Below are 17,805 nucleotides of genomic sequence, written 5' to 3'. Positions count from 1 at the left end.
GGCGGGGCGGGAACTCGCCTATTACCGTAAGAACGCGAGCGTTACGCCACCGCCACGCACCGCGGGGGGAGGTAGGGGTCAACATGCCACAATATGATTTACCAAAATAATTAACCGGCCTCCGTAGTCTAGAGGTAACGTTCCCACCTCATGACTCGTGGTACGCGGGTTCAAATACCCGGCGGAGGTAGTCGAATTTTTAAGGGCGGAAAATTTCAGGGAACAAGTCCTCCGGGAGGGACTTTAAGCTGTGTGTCCCGTGTCGTAACTTTACGGCATGTAAAAGAACCTCATATCCCCAAAGGGGATCACTGAGCCAAATTCCAGGACGTTTCCCGCCCAACAATAGTCTCTAAGGCCTCTGATAGATGGGGCAAGCATTATAGACACCGCTAAGCAAGTGACCGAACTCGCTTACTCGGCGGGACTGATGATAAGCACCATTTATCGGTAGGGTATAGAGACTGGTAGAATATCATAGAGGAAAGCACAATAGATCAAACTGGTCGCGGTGCATGGGGAAACCCACTCTCTCTAAATAACTAACTGACCAAAATAATTCGAAGAACTGAACTCTTGTGAAGATGAGAAGACTGACTATAATAGAGACTCCCTTATGAATTTATAGAATAGCTGGAAACTATGTTCGCCGCTTGTTCTAACATTATATTACAGACATTCTGAGAGCATATTTTGATGGTTTGATTCTGAAAAGAAACAGCGTTTTTACACAAACCGATTAACCGTCGTAAAGTAGTGTTGGGACTTTATCTGGGGGATAAGAACCGACTTTTAAAACATGCATATTATTTAGAAAAATTTCGCCTTAGAAAGTACTAAGTTCCTAGATGACAAAAATTTCAGCTAATTAAAATAGACAAAATAAATATTGCGTCTTTTGGTTCTTCAAAATCGATTAAGTTTTACTGTAGAACATGAAAGTTATTAGAGTCATTAATAAAAACAGAACTGGTCTCGACGTTCAAGTACTCTGCAACTGAAGATTAAACATATAGCCATCAACTAGGACATTTCAGACCAGTGAGAACATCAGTACTAATTACTAATGAGTTAACTGAACACGCCGATTCTCCAATATAAAACTAAATTTAAACTGAGGTAAAGCTACCCCTGTGACAGGCTTTGGAGGCCCATAGGGTTGTGAGTCGTCGAGGCTCCCTGTTTTCTAGATAATCGGCTCACAGATGGCGGTGAGGTTATCAGCCTTAACCGCCGGCCGCCCTTTAACAGCACGAAGGTTTCTGGTACTCATTTCAGAGGCTGAGTCAACTCCAGGGTCATAGTGAGATTGGGAAGATTAGGTAAATTGAAAAATATCCCATGACATCACCGGCAATCAAACCCGTAACCTTCCCGCTTGTATCATAGTGCCTCAACCAACTGCGCTACCGCGCGCCCCAAATTTAAACTAAAGGAAGAATAGTTTACCGAGATTTGAAAAGAGGAATTGGAGGTTCAAATTTGCGAAGAAACTGACAAGGACATTTGAACAAACAGTTAGAAACTGTTTCAACAAGCTTCCTTCGTGGCTTGCTATAATTGCAACATTTAAATAACTGGAGCCCCACGCACATAGCAGTTTTTCTTTTTTGCTAAGCACTCGACAAGGCAACGGTAACGCAAGTCATATCAACCAATCCACTCACACCCTGACGTGCTCTTGATAAATATAGAAGCATGAGGACTAGATAATGACGGACGCAGACAAAAGCAAACTTGACTTCCCAAGAAGCACATATATATGCCACATTACCGACCTCAAACTGGAGTGCTGAATACACACACAGAAAAATAAACAAAATGTAATCATACAGTACCTGTAAACTACTTGCTTTTCTATGGAAGATAAGAAGTCCCCATCCAGAGGGAAACATTTCTATCACAATACACACCGCCACATCTTCTAATTTACCGTCAGCATTTATCACTATGAACGCCCTTTACATTTAACAGTAGACGTTTTTATGTTTGTTGCCCATTTTTACCGTCGTTCGGATGGCAGTTTGTCGCCACCGTCATTAGTATGACCTGTTCCTGGTTCTGTATCCTTGGGCTGTGGTGCTTATGTCTTATTTAGCGGGACTTCGAAAAAGTATCTTATTTTTATTAGATCTTCTCCATTTATAACTTCTAATTAAATTTGTATATTTAAGTATTTGTTATTTGAAAGCAATCTGTATCACTTAGTACGTAAGAACAGAAACCGGAAGAAATAAATAATTATACCGGAATGTGTAATTAAATGAAATACCTTCTCACTGCAATATATAAGCATACGTGCATTTGAGGAACACTAGGAATTAGAATTCGACTATAAATGCAAACTACAAACCAACATTTCCGCTTCGCCGTGCAGCCTCGGACGTCTCACATGCTTGGAATTGTACACAGTAAAATTTGATATCTTTGTTCAGCTCGAGGCAGAAAACAGGAAACGAAAAAATGAGAGGAACGTTGCTTTTTTGAGTGCAAGTGTTTCAGAAAGATGTGGTCCATTAGGGGCATTTCACTCTAATATAAATATATGGTGGAATGACAGACCATCCAGGATAATTATATGAGTATGGCTGCTCAACTCTCCAAATAACTGTCAGTAAGAAGGGAGGTGAATATTTACAAGTTGGCACGAGCCTCTGGTGGGTCATTCAGCTTGCAGAAGAACACATACGGTTATGCAACGAATTCCCACCGCGGCGACCAGAGTTCGATCCCAGGTCAGGTTACATGGGACCTGTGGTGAACAGAGTGGCACAGGGGCAGGTTTTCTCTTAGTAATTGGGTTTCCTTTGTCAATTCTCATACCACCGACTGCTCCTCACCCATCATTCGGGGCTGATACAAGCTGCCAAATATTGGCCGACGTAACAGGTGACCTCAGTCTCACCCACCCCAAGAATCCGACTAACTACGTAACGAATCTTCAGAGAATTTACTTGACCTGATGAGTAACTATCAGTTACTAATGGAAAAAATAATATGTTTTTATTAGTATGGTCTAGTTTCTGTAATGTCTATTATGCTAAAAGAAATGTGTCCACCGGCGTACGCTAAGAGTAATAATAATAACAATCCAAAAATTCTTGCCATCTGTCTTATTCATCCCGACTCTCTGACCCTGGTCTGTTTGCTAGGTTATAATGACTGGCCTCACACTATACGAGGTGCTATCGAAAAGTTCCCGGGCTCTTATTCTTGTAACTGCCTCTGTGAAAGAAGATAAGAGGGCAGGACAAGGTCATGCTTCCGCAAGCCTATTGCATCAGTCTGCCACGTGACACTGGCAGTGAACAGGCACTATTTTTACACGAGAGCTTTTTCAACTTCGTGTTTCGTTTTGTCTGCGATGGATGGCAAAAATTAAGGTGTCTGCATCAAGTTTTGCGTGAAGTTCGGTGAATCCGCTATCGAAACCCTCGAATTGCTTCGTGAGGGTTTTGGAAAAGCGTCTTTAAGCCGGACAGCGGCTTTTGCATGGTATTCACGTTTCAGGGCCGGTCGAGTGTCAGTTGAAGATGGCGAACGTTCAGAGCGGCCAAGCGACAGAAAAAATTCGACATCTGATCCAAGAAGACCGTGGTCGAACAATCCATGAGCTCGCAGACAACATTGGGATCAGTTATGGAGTTTCCGAGGAGATTTTAACAGAAAATTTGAACATGCGCCGCATTGCTCCGTCATCATGACAACGCGCCCGCCCACACGTCCCTGAAGACCACAGAGTTTGTGACTAACAGCAACATGGTTATCGCTCCCCATCCTCCCTACTCGCCGGAGTTAGCCTCCTGTGATTTTTCTTTGTTTCCAAATTGAAAGTGAAACTGAAGGAGAGTTATTTTGAAACAGTGTCTGACACCCAAAGGGAACCACAAGCGGCACTCTACAGCATTAAGGAAAGTGACTTCCACGGTGCTTTTGAAGCGTGGAGAAAACGACAGGATCGCTGTATACGTTCCCAAGGAGACCATTTAGAAGGAGATGACAGCCAAAATTGAGTTAAGCCAGCATTTCTTTTTTATCTAGTCCAGGAACTTTCCGATATTTCTTTCCTTGGCCACCACATAACTCATAAAGCCGTCACCACGCGACAGAATCGATGTGAATGACAGAAAATGCACGAATGGGAATATATACTCTTTAAGACTGTCATGATAAGCAAACGCTCTGATTACTTCTGAAACACAGTTTATTTTAAGATGAGCTATCTCTGTACCAGGCCATGGAGATCCATAGGGTTGTAAAAAAATGAGGGTACAACATTATCTAGACAATCGACCCACAAATGAAGGTAAGGTGGCCAGCCTTATGCGCCGGCATTGGGAAAGAACCCGTGATATAATTTGAGTTACTAATTAGCAGTCGGCCGTTCACGGTAGCCGAGCGGTCTAAGGCATGCACTGTCTTCGCTCGCTCGGAAGCCGGGATCGTGGGTTCGAATCCCACTCAGGGCATGGATGTTTGTGTGCGTTTTCCTGTGTTTGTCTACAGGTAGAGGCCTTGCGACGAGCTGATCACTCTCACAAGGAGTCCTACCGTATGTGTAAGATCTAGAAAAACCGAAGTGAACGGAGTTCATGGAGGTAGGCCTAGGCCCACTGGGGCTGTAGTGCCAAGGAAAAAAAAAATAGCAGTCGCCGATTACAGCGGCCGCGCAGTCTAAGGCACAAAATATCTTCACCTGCTCGAACGATGGGATCGTGGGTTCGAATCCCATTCAAGGCATTAATGTTTGCGTTTATTATCTGTTTTGCCCTGTCTAGGTAACAGCCCTTCGTCGAGCTGGTCCCCCGTCAAAGCGATCCTACCGACAGTCTAAGATTAAGAAACTGAAGTGAAACGAGTCGTTCCTTGCCTTATGGTCCAAATGGGAGCAACAGGAATTGATAGACAGAATTGGCAATCAGCCTGGAAGGACCGGAAGGGCCGAGAATCGAACCTGTTCTCTCTGGAGTAAAATCAGAAACGTTACCGCTTCAACCGATAAGCTCTATCGTCATAAACTTTATGGCAACGTGAAGACTGGCATATTTGTCGACAGAACAACACATTAACATTGCGTGATAAGCATGCACGCAAGCAAAGTGCATTATTAGGAACGTGCGCAGGATTCCACGCAGGTTCGCACGAAAATAGAAGCAGCGCGAAAATATTAACTGCAGTGGCGTGCAGCCTGCGTACCACACGGCTATTGCTTTGTGGTTTCATTATGAAACTAATACGACTATCGTGCAAATAGAAGCCACATATCTAAACCATTTCGCCACCATGTCCAAGGTGTATGTGCCGCATAAGATCATGAATTCAATGATCCACGATAGTACAATTCTTTTGGTCTCGACTGGCATATCTTCAGCACTCCCTTGCCAAGCAATGGGTCTGCCTATGTGACTTGACACGCAGCTGGCAGAGACGCGCTTGGCAAGGGCCAGTGAATACAAGAAGCTGGAGTTATAGACGTGACTACTTGAGCGGCGTAGAGAGTACTGATAGACACGATTATTATTTTGGACTTTGTCCATTCGCTTAAGATTCTTAAAGCACAAGGTTGTGGAAATTGCGTCTGATTTTGTCACACGATGCAAAGAAAGACATGTTTCTGCTTAGCTGAGAAAATTAGAAAGCGACATTCTAAATCATTAGACACCGAAAATAGTTAACAGTGCATTTTTCTTTTAAATGGCTGTTCTAGTCCATTCAGGGCCCAGGCCTCTTATTCAGTTCCGTAATCATTTTTCGCAGATAGTAGGACTCCTTGGACGAGTGATCAGTCCGTTGCAAGGGCGCTACCTAAACATAGAACACCACACAGAACAAATACATACACACACCAAACATCCATGCCTTGACTGGCATTCAAACCCACGATCCCAGTGTTCGAGCGAGCGAAGACAGTTCGTGTCTCAGACCGCACGGCCACTGTTATCGGCTGAGAGTGTATATACCAGACAGTTAACATCAGTAGGATAAGAGACCAGATTAACTACAGTAATTATGAAAGAAAAGCAAACGAAACGAAAATAAAACTCCTTTATAGGTAGAGCTAATATCAATAAGTCCCTAGGAATTCATAAATATTGAACTATAAACTTTGATCTCATTTCCCATAACGGGTCCATCGCACTACGAAACTTTCCTTCCTTACATCTGACGACAAATTCATCGAATTATACAAGAAACTCAAGAAGGTGAGCAATGTCTAATAAAATTCATGTATATAATTACGCACCTGGGCATACCTTTCAATCGCTTTGCTTTTCATTAATTTAGTAAAGCTACAATAGCTTACGCCTCTGGTTCTGTATGGGTGCAAAACTTGGTCTCTGACATTAAGGGAGGCACATAGACTGAGAGTGTTTGAGAACAGGGTGTTGAGGAGAATATGTGGACCGAAGAGAGATGAACTGACGGGAGGTTGAAGGAAACAGAATAATGAGGAGCTTCATAACTTGTACTCTTCTCCAAGTATAATTAGAATGATCAAGTCAAGAGAATGAGGTGGGCAGGGCATGTAGCATGAATGGGGGAGACGAGGAGTGCATATAGGATATTGGTGGGAATGTCAAAAGGAAAGAGACCACTGCGAAGACCAAGGCGTAGGTGGATGGACAATATTAAAATGGATCTTAGAGAGATAGGATGGGATGGTTTGGGTTGTACTGATCTGGCTCAGGATAGGGACCAGTGGAGGGCTCTTGTGAACACGGTATTAACTTTCGGGTTCCATAAAATACTGGGAAATTCTCGAGTAGCTGCAGAATTGGTGGCTCCTGAAGAAGGGCTCAGCTCCACGAGTAAGTAAGTACAACAGCTTACACAGATGAGACTATGTGGAGAGAATAGTGTAAATCCAAGAGAAATCTCTCCGAAGAGCCATGGTGGCCGGTTTCCTGACCAAGAACTTAACTGCGTAATTTCGGAAGTAAGAAGATAAAGTGCCACGAGCTGAAATGGCATAATCGGTACACCTAGACCCTAGATACATGCTGAGAGTGGAGCACTACGCAAGGGAAGCAAGCGGGTTTCTCACGCAGAAGAAGAAAGTAGAGGGATTGGCAGTAAGACAAAGTGGGAGAAATTTCGAGTTTAAGAAAGATTAGGGAATTAGGAGTGAAAGATTACACAGGCAAGTTACAAAAATAATACGTGGGAGAGATTTAAAATTACATGAAGTAAGTGTGAGAAAACACGCAAAATTCGGTAACACGTATAAATGGTTCACTCGTACTACGGCAAATGTATAAAAATTATGAAGTCCCTAGCTGATTAACAGTATTGTTAATTCAGCCTAATATTTCGTATGCGTTCTTTATTATATGTTCCGTCAACACAATATCTATATAAATTCAATAAATATATACTACTTTTACATGTTTCGGAAACTTATGCCCATCAACATGTAAACAATTTTACCTTCCCGTTCCAATTTTCTGCTGTTTTTCCCAATATTTCCTAACGTTTGCATTTTAGAGACAAGGCCATTTGTGTTATTTACAGTATTAATGTCAATTATAGTTCACATGCAATCTTAAAATGCATTAGGTTAAGACCAATTTTAATTTTAACTTAAAAGAAAATAAAATAAAGTTTGATCAATTATTGTTCATTCATGAAGCTGAGCCCTACTTGAAAAGGCGTCATTTGTGCAGCTACTCACGAACTTATCAGAATTTTATGGAACCCGAAGATACATAACCGTGTTCCTAAGAGCCCTCCTCTGGTCCATATCCTGAACTAAATCGATCAAATCCATACCATCCCATCTTATGGCTCTAAGATCCATTTTAATATTGTACAGCCACCTACGCCTTGGTCTTCCCTGTGGTCTCTTTCCTTCTTGCTTTCCCCCAACGTCCTATATGCATTCCTCGTCTCCCCCATTCGTACTACATGCCATGCCCACCTCATCCTCCTTGACCTGATCATCCTAATTGCACTTTGATAAGAGTACAAGTTATTAAGCTTCTCATTATGCATTTTCCTTCAACCTCCTATCACTTCATATCACTTCGGTCCAAATATTCTCCTCAACACCCTGTTCTCAAACACCCTCAGTCTATTTTTTTTATTGCTAGTGGGGTGGGACTAAGTCTTTGTACTGTGGCCACTTCTGGCCTATTGTACCAGCCCCAGATGATAGGTGAGGGTGATTGTGGAGCAATTGGTGGAATGAAGATTGGCAAGGGAAACCGAAGTACTCGGAGAAAACCGCCCCCAGCGCCACTTTGTCCACCACAAATCCCACTTGAACAGACCCGAGATCGAACCCGGCCGCCGCGGTGGGAAGCCAGCGACTAACCGCTTGAGCTATGGCGCGGTCAAACCCTCAGTCTATGTTCCTCCCTTAATGTCAGAGACCAAGTAGCACATCCATGCAAAACCTCGGGCAAAATTATAGTTTTGTATATTCTAATTTTTACGTTTTTAGACAGCAGACGAAAAGACAAAAGTTTCGGGAGATTAATTATTGTTATTTATTAAAGCTTCTCTTGCAGTTTTTAAAATCTTGTTAGATTATTTGGTCACGTATAAATATAAAACCAACAAAATAAATTTCCTTGACATTACAACACGAAGAACGGAAAATAACCTCATATATAGCATACATCGGAAAGCAACACAAACAGATGCAATAATACACAACACTTCATGCCACCCCATACAACATAAAAAGTCAGCATTCATCTGCATGATTAATAGACTTGACACATTCCATATGAAAAAGAATGAAAGGGACACTGAAATGAGCACAATAAAATACATACAACAACAAAACCAATCACAAATAAATAATTCCTTGAAAGAGAAATTAAACAAGGACAACATGTTACACCAACTCAGCCAAAAAGAAAATAAAGGAAAAGAAGACAAACAAGCCACGTTTACATGTTTCAGACATGAAGCCAAAGGACGCACCGACATAAGAGGCCTGTTCGTAAAGGAATATCTGGTGAGCTGCTAACAAAACAATCAATGAGAAAAACTATTACATATACACAAAAAATACGTAAATACTTAAGCTATTTCTCAGCGTAGTCATTGCCGGAATTGTGGAACTTGATGTATCGGGGAATACGTTTTTGTATGCCTGTGTTAAAGAAGTCTGCTACCCGTTAGCTCAGCCACGTTTTGACATCTTCCATCAACTCCTCATTACTTTTGAACCGCTGTGATCCCAACCAGTTCTTCAGGTACTCAGACAGGTGGTAGTCCGTCAGAACGTTATCGGGGCTCTAAGGAGGGTGGTCAAACAACTCCCAGTTGAAGTTCTCCAGCAGTGCTCGAGTTCAAGCAGCTGTATGCCGACGCGCAGTGTCATGGAGGAGCACTACACTGGAAGTCTGCATTTTACGCCCTCTGTCTCTCTGGTCTTACGCAGTTTTCTAGTGTCTCGCAATACATCTGTGACGTTGTGGTTTCTTGATGCATGAATTCCACCATCAGCACACATTTCCTGTCCCAGAAAACAGTCGCCATCAGCTTTTTGGAAGACATACAACGTTTGTTCGAATTTTTCGGCGTCTTTGGTGTACGTGTGTGCATCCACTGCTTTGTCTGCTGTTTAGTTTCAACATTCTCAAATGAAACCGTGGTTTTATCATACGATGTGACTGAGAAATTTATAGCCTTCTTTGTGGTATCGCTCTGAAAAAAAATCAAAGCCCAAGCCTTTCTGTGCGCTTTATGCTCACCTGTAAGCATTTTCGGAACTCACTGTGAGTAAAACTTGTGATACTTTAGCCTAACTGTGGTAGTCTTACAGAGATCTGTGTATGAAATTTGTGAATATTCACATGACAGTTCTGAAACTGTGAAGCACCGCCTTTCACAATTTCTTTCGTCAACACTTTGTACTGTTAATCTCCACAATTCGCAGATCACTACAGCAAGAGCTAAGTCTTTATCCAGACTGGTGGGTCTTCAACAGCTGTTCCCTAGCAACGGTTTCTAACAGTGGAGATTCTTGAGCTTCCCACACTCACGTCGTTGCCCACTGGTTAACACTCTACACCTGAACTCAGATCACCGTATTCTCAGCCTCCATTGCAGAGCCCAACTCTCGACTAATTGCTCTCTTGGAACTCCGGTACTCGACTGCCGACTCAGAGTCACAGTCAGAGTCAGAGTTACTTTACTACTGGCGGTTTAAGACCAATCAGTTCGACTTGGTGACAAGCCCCTTGAGACTCACGATCAGTTTCTTTCAACTAAACCTTTGCAGTCATAGTCCTAATTTAACATTATCTCTGACGAGAGGATGGGTCTGTCGTTTACAATTGCTGCTGGCCCTCGCCAGGGCAGTAATTCCCAGGCCCGATCCCCTCGAGACTCGTGACCACATTTTACCGTCTCAGATTCGAGACTCTCCCCAATCTGATGGGCCAGGTCCCCGTATTTATACCCCCCCAAGAACACGGTGAACCAGTTATGCCACAAAGGCACTAGTTTCCCTTTTCACCTCCTACTAAGACTCGCAGAGCTACACGGAGGATTGCAGATTCCCAAATGAATTCTTCTTTATAACCACTCTGGAAGGACCGAAGAGAAAACACCGTTTCCAACAACATCCCTGCGGATGTAGGCGTGTTTACCGATACGTTGTTCACAAACAGGTTGCATAACCTAGTTGTTCTATTGTTGTGTGCGTGCATGTTGGGTCGCTGTTACCTAGCAACGACCGCTGTTCACATATTCACTGCATAGCAACGGGTCTATACGCCATGAATATACATTAATGTAATAAAATAGATCAATATTTCAGATCGTACAAGTGGAGACATCGTTCTGCCTTCACGCAACAGCAACAACAAACACAAAATTTAATAGACACAACAAAAGGAAACACCAAACGATAATAAAAAATTAATAACAAATATTATAAAAACAAAATTATAATTTGATATGAAACCAGATCGAGGAGTCGGTATAGCGACTGGCTAGGGACTGGACGACCGAGGGGTCGCAGTTCGAGTCCCGGTAGGGTCAGGAAAGTTTTCTTCTCCCTGTCGTCCAGACCAGCTCTGGGGATCACCAAACCTCCTTTCCAATAGGTACCGGGAGCTCTTTCGCCGGGGTTAAAGCGGTCAGGGCGTGAAGCTGACCACTCACCACAGCTAGTGTCGAAGTCAAGAAAATGTGGATCTGTACATCCACTCTCCTATGCTCCTTCATGGTGTAGTGCTTAATTAGATAAGTAAGGGATAACGTCACCTTTCAAATGAAAACAAATGCCTCATACGAGAACAAATAAGCCATCATTTTATAAACAACATGAGGAAATTTAATTAACACTAATCATTAATGTTCTTAATCTTAATGTTATTTTAAATGAATTTAAAATTAAAATTAATTTTAACATAATATATTTTAAGTTTGCATATGAACTATAACTGGTATTAATACTATAAATAACACGTACGGCCTCCCCCTTAAATGTAATAATTGTCAAATGTAGGGGGGAAATACCAGAAAAACTAGAATGCGAGTTATGATGGCCATAATGTTCCGAAATATGCCGTAAAGATAAAGTTATCCCATTTATATAGGAAATGTACTGACGGTGCATAAGGCGACGTTTGGTACTGCAGCTACATTTCTGGCTTCTTAGCCATAGTTACTACGCTTCCGTGCAAAAAGAAGTGGAAGCCAAACAGTTGGCACTACTGCCCACTATGATCCGCGACTTTCTTGCAGAGATACAGCCTCAGTTCGGCACGAGATGTAAGTGAACAGCAAGTCGCAGGCCCCGGCCGATTTATTCCAGAACCAAATGGACAGGAAGCTGGGTGGGGGTCCGAGAGTGAGCATGAATGCTCTGACAAAGAGAAAAATATCTAGACGCTCTGGGAATCGAATCCGAACTGTCCGATCGTGGAGCCTATAGCCAAATCAGTATACTGACTTAGTTACCATGCTCCTCTACAGAAGCACTTACACGAAAGCACAAAGAGGTTGAGTAAAACGTGTAAAAAGAACAGCATTAACTGGTCTCTCTATCAACATGACACAGTTGTCTTTAGATTGCGTATGGAGCGGTTAGCCACGACACACACAGGTTAACTGCGAATATAATTCATTACTGAACAAGTTGGGGGGCGATTTAAGGCATTAACTGTCTTCGCTCCCTCGAACACTGGGATAGTGGGTTCGAATCCCACTACATGCATGATTGTCTGTCTTTATTCTGTGTTGTGGTTAGCGGCCTTGCGACGAGCTGATCCCTGTCCAAGGAATTTTATCCACTTCTGGTCTGCTGTCCAAAAACATAAAAATTAGAATATACAAAACTATAATTTTGTATGTGGTTCCCTATGGGTGTGAAACTTGGTCTTTGACATTAAGGGAGGAATATAGACTGAGGATGATTGAGAACAGGGTGTTGAGAAGAATATTTGGGCCGAAGAGATATGAAGTGATAGGAGGTTGGAGAAAAACGCATAATGAGGAACTTAATAACTTGTACTCCTATCAAAGTGAAATTAGGATGATCAAGTCAAGGAGGATGAGGTGGGCAGGGCATGTAACACGAATGGGGGAGACGAGGAATGCGTATAGGATATTGGTGGGAAAGCCAGAAGGAAAGAGACCACTGGGGAGACCAAGGAGTAGGCGGGTGGACAATGTTAAAATGGATCTTAGAGAGATAGGATGGGATGGTATTGACTGGATTGATCTGGCTCAGGATAGGGACCGGTGGAGGGCTGTCGTGAACACGGTAATAAACCTTCTGGTTCCATAAAGTGCTGGGAAGTTCTTGAGTGGCTGCAGAATTGGCAGCTACTCCAGAAGGGCTCAGCTCCATGAGTAAGTAAGTAAGTAAGTAAGTAAGTAAGTAAGTAAGAATTGGGACAGATAAGATAAATAATCTTAACAAGTTTTTAGTATATATATATATTTATTATAATTGACGAACATTTTTAAATACTTTTTAAATTTTACAATGACGTAATGGCAAGCAATGAAATAGATTGACGTAAATGGAGCACCTGATGATGGCACTGTAGTGCCGAAACATGTTGTGAAGTAACAAGTAAAGTTGAGTGCACTAAAAGACGGACCCTCATGGTCGAGGATCAGTGCAACAGGACGCTAGAATACAACATTAAGTAAGTAAGTCTTAAGAAACTGAAGTGAAACCAACCGTTTCAAGGATGCCCTATGCTCCAAAGTGGGACCAACAGGAAAGAAAGAGAGAGACAGAGAATACGTGGGGGGTCAGGATCGACGTCACACCTCCTTGAAGTTGCGGATCAGTAAGGTGTAGCTGCCTCTCAGAGTAAAGAAGCAACAGGTAACAAAATATTAGAAAAGAATTGTCGACTTGCATATTTCTAATGCAACCAGAAAGTTCACTGACGTCTTCATATTGTGACATGTTGCGCAAAGGAGAAACCCCCCCCCCACCAGCAGTGACGCGGCGGGTGAGTCAGCGCTCCCCTCCCCCTCCTCCGCACGGTAACGTAACGGTGACGCAACAGGATTGTTACGGTAGTAACAGCGGTTACTTCCGCTAGCGTTACTAGCAACACAGCGCCAGGCAACAAGGGTGCCTATTACGTGGCCGTATTGTCCGATCGAGGCTACATAAGGAGCAGCGAAGGCTATTCACAGTTAGTTGTACTGTGACAGTCGCCGAGTGCGTTATCAACGACTTCTCAGTTCGCAAGTTACGAGCTACAGCCGCGTGTGCGATAACCAGTGATAACCAGTCATATCTGGAGTGTGTAATTCAGGGAGACTTGTATAGCTCCCGCATTATTAGTACGTGAAGACTCTCGAAGAGAGTGTTAAGAGATTTTGTTCTAGGGTTTGTAAAGTGTGGAAACCCGTAACATTGTTATCATTAATTGTAGCCGTTCTCGTAGATTGTTAAATAAACCAATTAACCATCTCTACGGCGTCTTCTGTAACGTAAACACGTTACAATATAAATGTACCACTGCCTCCTGTTCAGGCAGTTCCATCCAATGCAAAAGTATAAGTTCACATCCGACATACACGTAGCTTATACATCAAAATTAACTTCCTAACTCTGGGATTAGTCAGCAACAAAGCCCCAGCTTACAGATTGAGGATGTGATAACGCGCTACGTGGGCAAGGCTATCGGTTACCTCAGGGGGGAAGTGTACTGCATTAGCACGCAGCTATGGTGCTCTGAGGATTAGTGCGGGAAACCCGAAGAAATGCAGAGGAAGGTCACTTCTGATAGTTCCCAAGGGTCGGCGGTGAGAAGACAAAGTCAACTGCAGGGTTTCTATCCGAAGGAATGGGAAAATGGTCAGAACAGTGTGTAAGTGAGAAGCTGAGAGAAATGAGAGTTCATTAGACGTACCATCACGAAATCCCCTGGTCAATATGGATAAGGGAAGGTAAAGTTGTCCCTGCGCTTAACTAATTAAGCACTACAGCATGAAGGCGTAATGGTGTGTATGTATAGATCTACATTTTCTTGACCTCGGCACTAACTGGAGGTGAGTGGTCAGTTTCAAGTTCCGGCAACTTTACCCTTGGGGAAGAGCCCCCGGTACCCACTGGGTAGGAGGCTGGATGGGCCTTATAGTCGGTCCGGATGAGGTGGAGAAGAGAAAATTTTTGACCCTACCAGGACTCGAACTCCAACCCCTCCTTCGTCCAGCCCGTAGCCAGTCGCTCTCCCGGCTCCATGAAAATATGAGTAAAACCATTAACTGCCAAGCCCCACCTGAAGAAGGCTAGCTTAGAGCATCAGAGCTATGCCAGCCTATTGTAAGTACGTATTTTTCAAAAGGTACATTTTGGTCTTTGCTTGGATCGAGGTAACAAAGTTACGAAGCTTTCCTTTCCATGTTGTTTCGCTTCTGCATTTCCTGGTTTCTTCGTATGGAGATTTCTCAGTCAGAACTATTTCTAAACGATAAGTTCGAGACATGTAGGGTACTTAGCATGGCGGACACTCCTCCCGTCGACACTACCACAAAGATACATAATGATAAACGTTCCTGCGGCACTTAAACCCGTGATCCTTTCCGCTTCATATAATTTAATGAAGGAAATGGGTTTAAATGAAAACGGAATAAACAAATACTTCGGAAAACGTACAGAATGAAAGTACTGTCGAACAGAGAAGTGAGGCAGACGTGACCTGTCACATGTCAAACAACTCGACTACGTTTATTGACAACATGATAAAGTCACCAGAAAAATGCTCCCAGAGGCATGGAACAAAACACAAATATTTATATACAGACAATAAATTCTACAGGAAAAAAACAATGGTTTCAAACTTCAATGGCCTACCATTCCACTGGGCGATGTCAAAGCGATGTAACCCCAGATACAGGGCCGCGCCATAGCTCAAGCGGTTAGTCGCTGACTTCCAACCGAGGCGGCCCGAGTCTGGTCAAGTGGATTTTGTGGTGGAAAAAGTGGCGCTGGGTCGGGTTTTCTCCGAGTACTTCGGTTTCCTCTGCCAATCTTCATTCCACCAAATTCTCCATCATCATAATCACCCGGGGCAGCTACAATAGGCCAATCAGTGTCCGCCGTGCCGAGTGGACCCAGCTGGACTCAACCCCCCTCTATGTGAATTAAAAAAAAAAACAGATACATGCCGATGGTTTTAATATTGTCGCGTGTTTTCTGTGTATGTCAACAAATAAATTCACGCGGGTCTCGGATTTAGCGAATATGTTTGTTGGCCGATCACCTCTACACTTCCAAGTGTAGGGAGGCGTCGGACTTTCTAAATAAGCGCTATGTCTATTGCACCGCAGTTTCAGCACGAGTATATCCGCGCTGTCACGGCGTCCAGGTCACTGTGAGCTCTGTGCACCCCTTGTCACTGCACTGTACTAGGTCATGTCTGTACAAGATATACAGAAGTTTTCTGTCAATGCAAACTCGTGCAGCAGTTTATGCCTTAACTTATGTTAACTACTCTAAAACTGCAGTTAGTCAGGTGAACGGATGTAGGCCCGAACCGCCAAGTTTAATCCTCTTATTGTACTACATTTGCATGGTTTCTCCTTGCCCAATACCACGTACATTTGGATTTACATGGTACAGGATTACTTACGCCTGTGTCCTGCATAATTTGGTTATATAGTCATACACGTAAGGAATTTTAAAAGCCACGTGCAATTCGCGGACTGGTGTGCACCTGTCAGGATTTCCGGTAGAGCGGAGTGCTCTGTTCTGCAGGCGCTGCAGAGTCCCCGCATACTCACAGGTCGGACAGGCTAACACCGCACCTTCAACTTTCATCAGTTCTTTATTGATGGCTGATTTACTGGGCTCCACTTGAATTGCTTTGGGTACCGGAATAGAGGTCATATGCGTGAAAGCGACGGTAAACTGGGAGCCGGAAATATGACACACTCGGGTTAACTCATGTAGGCGGAAGTAGATCTTCGGAGAACGCTGAAGAAATCAGGACTTAATCTTGAACTGTTATTTATTGAAGAATTTATTAATATTGTGCATTATTTACTAAAGTAAATTGTACCGTAATCGGACAGCTATTTATCTTACGGGAGCGGGCACCAAACACCCCCAAGGTGTGTCTTCCGGTGGTTTCAGCAGAGAAGTTGACTGGTCATTCCGACGCCAAAAAAAAAAAAAAAAAATTGAAAACACTGCAACCCCTCAGATGTGACTCATATTAGGTTTCAGGGTGTCAGCTTGGAAGCCCTAGCTAAGGGACTAATCTTTCCGGTCACTGTGAAACAGCCGACTGGTTGTCGCCACGAAGTCAAGAACATTCCCGAAGAACTGTGTATCGCAAGCGTATAAATCTGTTATACACTCTTACGATAACTGACCTCATTCCTGACTGACGTAAACGCAAATTTAAACTTCGACCAAGTAAAAACAACAAAATAAATTAATATCAATTAATGACCCCATTTAGTGAAGGGAAGTTTAACATGTTTAATTAAACGTTCACTTCGGAATAGTGAGTAGGTCCTTATGTACGTGCAAAAGGCCTTGGCTACATTCCTTTCGCTATGGTGTCTCCATGTTATCCTCCTGTCGAAATTGACATCAAGGTATATTACATTATTTACAAAGAGAATATATCGTTCGTTTAGCTGTAGTACGTCGTCGGGGACTGTAAGTCTTCTGGAGAAAAAGACTGCCTGAAATTCTCCGTCGCTGGTCCTTGAGTTGCAGCGCCCACACTGTAGTGAGGCCGCGTTGCAGTTTGCGGTGAACAAGGCGTTCGTGTTTCTCTGCCGTGTAAATACAGGTATCATCTGCTAACATAGCAAGTTGAGTGCAAGGCGTCGCAGAGGCAGCACTTACATATAGACTGTACAATACTGAGGCAAGGACGAAACATAGAGGCACCCCTGCCATCATTTTTCTTGGCGCAGAAAATTTATCTTCTGCCAAGAAATTAAATTTCCTGTCAGTGAGAAAAAAGCAATTAGATTAATGAGACTTCTTGAAAACTGCAGTTCATACAATGTACATAAGCAGGCCAGAGTGTCATGTTGTGTCGAATGTTTACGAAAGAAAGAACTATCCTCCATATTTTATGGTTCAAATTTAGCGCTACCTGATCCGCTAACATCATTCACTGAAGTATATAAGCTTTCTTTTTCGGCCGGTCGGATTATATTGCTGCTGGCCTTCACGAGCTGTACGGCTTACGTCTCCTCGAGATCCATGACCAAGAATTTGTTCTCCCCTTGGCACGTACGTGTTTCTAAATGAGGCCTCCTCTTCGACGAGGGAGGGGTCGGTCTCTCTATGTAGCCGCTACGTTCGTTGCACCTCAGTTTTAACACCAGTATGCTAGGCACGCC

Source organism: Cryptotermes secundus, unplaced genomic scaffold (genome assembly GCF_002891405.2).
Source record: "Cryptotermes secundus unplaced genomic scaffold, Csec_1.0 scaffold465, whole genome shotgun sequence".
Classification (NCBI taxonomy): Eukaryota; Metazoa; Arthropoda; class Insecta; order Blattodea; family Kalotermitidae; genus Cryptotermes; species Cryptotermes secundus.
The sequence above is the reverse complement of the archived record's forward strand: the minus strand, read 5'-3'. Positions refer to the sequence as shown.